This window comes from Akebia trifoliata, chromosome 4, assembly GCF_017979445.1.
Source record: "Akebia trifoliata isolate Shusen 1 chromosome 4, ASM1797944v1, whole genome shotgun sequence".
Lineage (NCBI taxonomy): Eukaryota > Viridiplantae > Streptophyta > Magnoliopsida > Ranunculales > Lardizabalaceae > Akebia > Akebia trifoliata.
Window position 1 is genome coordinate 30,315,760 of NC_141378.1, and position 6,000 is coordinate 30,321,759.

Sequence of the window (6,000 nt, forward strand, 5' to 3'; positions counted from 1 at the left end):
GAAAGCAAGAAGCCCACGATCAACACAGTCAACCATCACCCAACAAACCCCCATCGAAATACACGACCACGACTTAGATTGCTGACATCACCATCCACTCCACTCCTCAAATTCCCAACACTGCTATCCGACCACCTCTCGTCATACCCTATATATCATCAAATCATCAAAATATGACTCGACCCCCCTTCATATACCATATACCTCATCCTCACGTCCACTACTCATCATTCCATACACGCCATCAACTTCTCACGCAACTCCTCCTATCACCACCACATCTAAATCATCACCACCACCCCTCATTCTCAATGTAAAGCCTGATCCACCTCCAATGACCATCCGCTCACCTAAACCATTCCCCTATAGCTCCAACCAAGTAGTTCTCTGGAGCTACGAGACTACCATCACCTCAACGCAGGGGTTGATACAATGAAGAAAATAATAGTGGTTGATATTAGACATATGACAAAAGCAGGGAGGTGCCAAAAGGCACCGACAAAAGGCACTGGCAAAAGGGGTTAACATCGGGGAAGAGGTGAAAGAAACAATAAAGGGGAAAAAAGATGATAAGAAAATGGAAGAAAAAGAGAAGGGCAAGATGAATGAAGACAATGAAGAAAAGGAAGAGGCAAAAGTAACAGATAGAGAGGCAGTAGACTTCATTAAGCTCATTCGCAAGAGTGAGCATAATATAGTGGACCAACTGAATAAGCAGCCGGCTCAGATAAGCATTCTGGGTCTTTTACAGAAATTAGAGGAACACCAAAAAATATTGCTGAGAAGAACCAATGGAGGAGATGAACAGCCAAAGAGTAGAGAGAAGAGTGAAATGAAAGGAGAGTAGGAAAGAAAAATGAGAAAAAAAATCCTAAATAGACATTTTTCGCGTGCTGTCAATGGCACCGCCAAATTATATCGGTGGAATAGACATCTGTCAATGAGCAAACTGGCGATGGAACCGACAGAATGCATGTTCTGTCACCGACGGTTTTTGCAAAATTTTTTTTTTGTTTTATTTGGTTGAAAGAGGGTAAGATTCCTCAAATGTACCTATATGGGCACGAGAATGGTCCTTGCCAAAAGATTTGCCAGTAAAGGACCGAAATGGGGAGTAACCTTGCTCCCCCCGACTGCATACAAGCACTCTGCCAATATCTCATAACAGAGCTGTCATAAAGAGTAGACTCCAATGGATTTCCTAAGGTGATCAAACCTCATGGAATCCAATGGTTTGGTGAGAATATTAGCGAGTTGACTCTCCGTTGGAACATATTCCAGCCTAATAGTGTGCTCCTCAATGATGTCATGAATAAAGTGATGCCGGATGTCAAAATGTTTCATTCAAGAGTGTTGGATCAGATTCTTTGAGATATTGATGGCACTCATATTATCACATAATAGATACATCGTATCTTAAATATCCCATAGTCCAAAAGCATCTGTTTCATCCATAGGAGTTGTGCACAGTAGCTTCCAGCAACAATGTACTTGGCCTCAGCAGTAGAGAGAGTTATGGAACTTTGCTTCTTACTATGCCAAGCAACTAAGCAATTCCCGATGTAAAAACATCCGCTACTAGTGGATTTTATGTTCTCCATGTTTCCCACCCAATCGTCGTCTGAGTATCTAGCAATGATTAACGAGGAGTCAAACGTATACCAGAGGCCATACTCGGTAGTACCAGCTATGTACCTGATATTCTCTTAATAGTTATGAAATGCGATTCCTTAGGATTGACTTGAAAACAGGTACAGGCTCTAACACTGTAGGAGATGTCTAACCTACTAGCTGTGAGATAGAGTAGGCTCCCAATCATACTCTTGTAGAGATATTGATCCACACTCTTTCCAGATGGATCTTTAAAGATTTTGAGAGTAGTGCTCATAGGTGTATGGCGTGTTAGTCCAGACCTTAAACCAAAGCGATCCACCAATTCTCGAGCGTATTTGTTCTGGGATACGAAAATGACATTCTCGAGTTGTTTAACTTGCAACCGCAAAAAGAAGTTGAGTTTGCCAATCATGCTCATTTCAAATTCAGATTGCATGAGGAGAGCGAATTTGTTAGCCAACCCTTCATCAGTGGACCCAAACACAATGTCGTCTACGTAGATTTGAACAATGGGAATGTGACCCTTAACCTTTTGAATAAACAATGTTTTATCAACGCTCCCTCTTACAAATTTATGAGTGATAAGGAACATAATCAATCGTTCATACCAAGCACGTGGGACTTGTTTAAGGCCATAGACGGCTTTCTTCAATCTGAAGACTTGGTGAGGATGTTTCGAATCAGCGAACCCTTTTGTTTGTTCAACATACACTTCCTCATCCAATAGGTCATTCAGAAAAGTACTTTTAACTTCTATTTGAAAAAGTTTGAATTTCATGAAACATGCAATGGACATCAGAATCCGAATTGACTCAAGTCTTGCAATTGGGGTGAAGGTTTCATCAAAATCAATACCCTCAATCTGAAAGTAGCCCTAAGCAACTAGACGAGCATTATTTTGGACTACATTCCCAAGTTCACTAAATATATTCTTATAAATCCATTTCCATTTCGTTCTGATGACATCTTTATCAGATGGTCTTGGTACAAGGTACCACACATGATTCTGAGTAAATTGAAGAAGTTTCTCTTGCATGGTATGAAGCCAGTATTCATCCTTGAGGGCTTCATCAATATTTTTGGGCTCCATTTTGGATGTGAAGCAGAGATAACTGTTCAACATCTCCAGTTGTCATCGGGTTTTCATATCAGTATTGGGATCTCCAAGAATTTGACTGACAAGATGATTCTTTACAACAGGTAGTGTTATCGGAACCTGAGACGTCGAAGGAGGTGAGGATGGAGTAGGAAATACTCCCACGTCCACAACCTTGGGGTCAAAGGGACCATTGTCCTTAATGGGTTGATCATGGATTATCACATTGATGGATTCTTGGGTAGACGAGGTCCTTTGATTAAAGACTCAAAAAGCACGACTGTTTGAATAATATCCCAGAAAGATTGCTTGGTCGTTCTTCGAATTAAATTTTCCTAAGTGTTAACGGTGTTTTAGGATATAACATTTACTACCAAAGACTCTGAAGTACTTGACACTGGGAGTTTTCCCGTTCCATAGGTCATAAGCTATTTTATTTAAACTTACTCAAAGATATACTCGATTGATGATATGGCAGGCAGTATTTACAGCTTCGGCCCATAGACTTTTGGGAAGATTCTTACTATGAAGCATGATTGTGGTCATTTCTTGAAGAACACGATTTTTTCTCTTAGCAACTCCATTCTGCTAAGGAGTCTTAGGAGTTGAGAATTCATGTCGGATTCCATTTTCATCATAGAATTGAGTGAACCGACTATCCTCAAACTCTCCACCATGATCACTTCTAATCCTACCTAAAACAGATTCTTTTTATATTTGATTACGCTTAATAATCTTTTTGAATTCATCAAAAGTATTAGATTTTTTTCTCAGAAAAGTGACCCAAGGGAATCTTGAATAATCATCAACTATCACTAAGAAATGTCTCTTACCACCTAGATTTCATACTTTAGTGGGACCCACAAGGTCCATATGCAAAAGAGCTAGGGGTTTTGAGGTTGCAACAGTAGTTGTGTTTTTGTGGGTACTTCGAATTTGTTTATCAATTTGGCACTTCCCACAGATGTCTCTTGCTTGTTTACCCAACTTGGGTAATCATCTAACTAAGCCTTTTGAGGCAAGTCAAAACAAGTTCTTATAATGTACATGACCGAGTCGTTGATGCCACAACTGGACTTCATCAACTTCCGCCACGTTGCTCACATAGGAGACGGTGGTTTCTCTTGTGTTTCCGACAACATAACAGTTAGTAGAAGTATGAAGATCTCACATAATAATTTTACCATTGGCGATAGAGATTTTGTAGACTTCAGAATTGAAACTCACTCGGTGGTCTTTGTCACATATTTGGGATATGCTAAGAAGGTTATGTTTCAAACCATCAATGCACAACACATTTTCCACTGTAGGCAATCCAGGACCACTGACAGTTTCTAGCCCAATAATCCTAATGGTGCTGCCATCACCAAAGGTGACTGATCCTTCATAAAAATTAACCATGTGGTTAAATTGACTTCAGTCACCCATTATGTGTCGGGAACAACCACTGTTAAGTTACCATCGCGAAAAGTTTCTAGCCTTCAGAGCTGTGTGAATTACAAGGCACTTGTTGTCTCCATTATTGATTTTCCATTGTAGAGTTGTCTTGAGGGTTACGTTTAGGAGGGGAAGGAATTTTTCTTTTTGACTCAATTTTCTCTTGGCCCGGTGAGTTCTTCTTAAAGGACATACTCTTCTTGGGTGATTTTGAAGGTGATATTTTCTTTGGATACCTTTTGCATCTCGATTACCTCCACTTGATTCAGCAAATTCCTTCATTTTAAGGTTCAGGTGAGCAATCTATTTTAAAAGTTCCTCAATATCGTTGTTCTATTTGGGAGGTGATGAATTCTTCACTCCCTTTCTCTTGGGAGACTCTTCTTTCTTAACATGTTCAACTTTATTATGCAGAGGAGACTTCCCTGTATCATGCTGCTTCTTTTCAACTGATATGGATTTGCTAATAGGGGCTTGCGAAGTTGAGTGGTAAATGGTCTTGAGCTCGATGCATTCAAATTTCATGTGACCCATTCCATCACAGAAGTTGCATGTGATGACTTTCTTGAAATTTTTTTTAATATTCGATGATTCCCTATGGACAAACACAGTGGGAGAAGAAGGTGATGTAGAAGTATACCTATCATAGCCCAAACATCCTTTATCCCCATAAGGTTTTTGAATTCCTAGAAGTTTTTGTAACTTCAAACTTTCGTGAGTATAATTACTCTCAAGTTTAGCCCTTTATTTTTGTAGTTTATTGATGTCAAACTTAGAACTTTGTTTTCATCGTGAAGTTTTGCTAGTTCTAAGTTTTGACAGGCTATTGTGGACTTAGCCATTGATAAAAGGTTATTGAATTGTTGTAGATTTTTGAACATCTCATCATTCTCATTCAAAGTTGTCTAAGATACAGAGAACGTGTTAGATTGTCTCTCTAAGACTGTTAAGAGTTGAATTTTAATGTCTTCTAATTGAAGCCCTAGTGAGCGTTTTTCTTCACAGACTTGATCATATTTATCATGCCACTATTCCTTTTAGAGTTTTTCTTGATCATGTTTCTTGGTAAGTTTTACTTGACTAATGAACAGTTGATCAAATGCTGACTAAAGCTCGAGTTCATTGTCATCCATATCTTTTCTTTCCTCATCAAAGGAAGAGGCATCTTGAGGGTGATTATGATTTTTAGTATCCATTCCTTCTTCACTTTCATCCCCATCTGGGATGCAAACTATGGTGGATGCCATAAGGACTCGAAGGGTGTTTTGGTGTTTAGTATCTGAAGACGTATTTTGTTCTTCTTCGCCTTCTGACTCATCTAACAGGTGGCCTTTGCAGCCATTGTGGTGCCTTTAATCTTGGGTCTTATGGGACCTTTAGCCTTCGGCTTAGTGGGGCACAAATTCTAGTAGTGACTTCGGCCACCACACGTGTAACACTAAGTATCTTCCCTTGGTTTAGAGGAGGATCTACCTATAGGCGCATGTCTATCTTCCAGATGATTCCGTTTACTATTGTTACCAAGTCCTCTTCTCTTGAAGAACTTTTGAAACTTTGAGGTTAATAAAGTCAAGTCTTCATCATTCGATTTAGTCTCCTTATCCTCCTCAAGAGTGATTTTTTTATTGTCATAGGAAGATGATTGAGACCTGAGATGAGATGTTCGTTTTGGTGTGAACTTCGAAGAGTACGTCTTTAGGACCCGAGTCTTCCCTTTTAAGGGGGGACCTTCGAGATGGAGTTCAAAGGTAGTGAGTGAACCCATAAGTTCCTCAATAGTCATAGTCACCACATCTCAGTATTCCTTGATCGAGATAACCTTAGAGGCAAACCTCTTAGGTAGGGATCTAAGG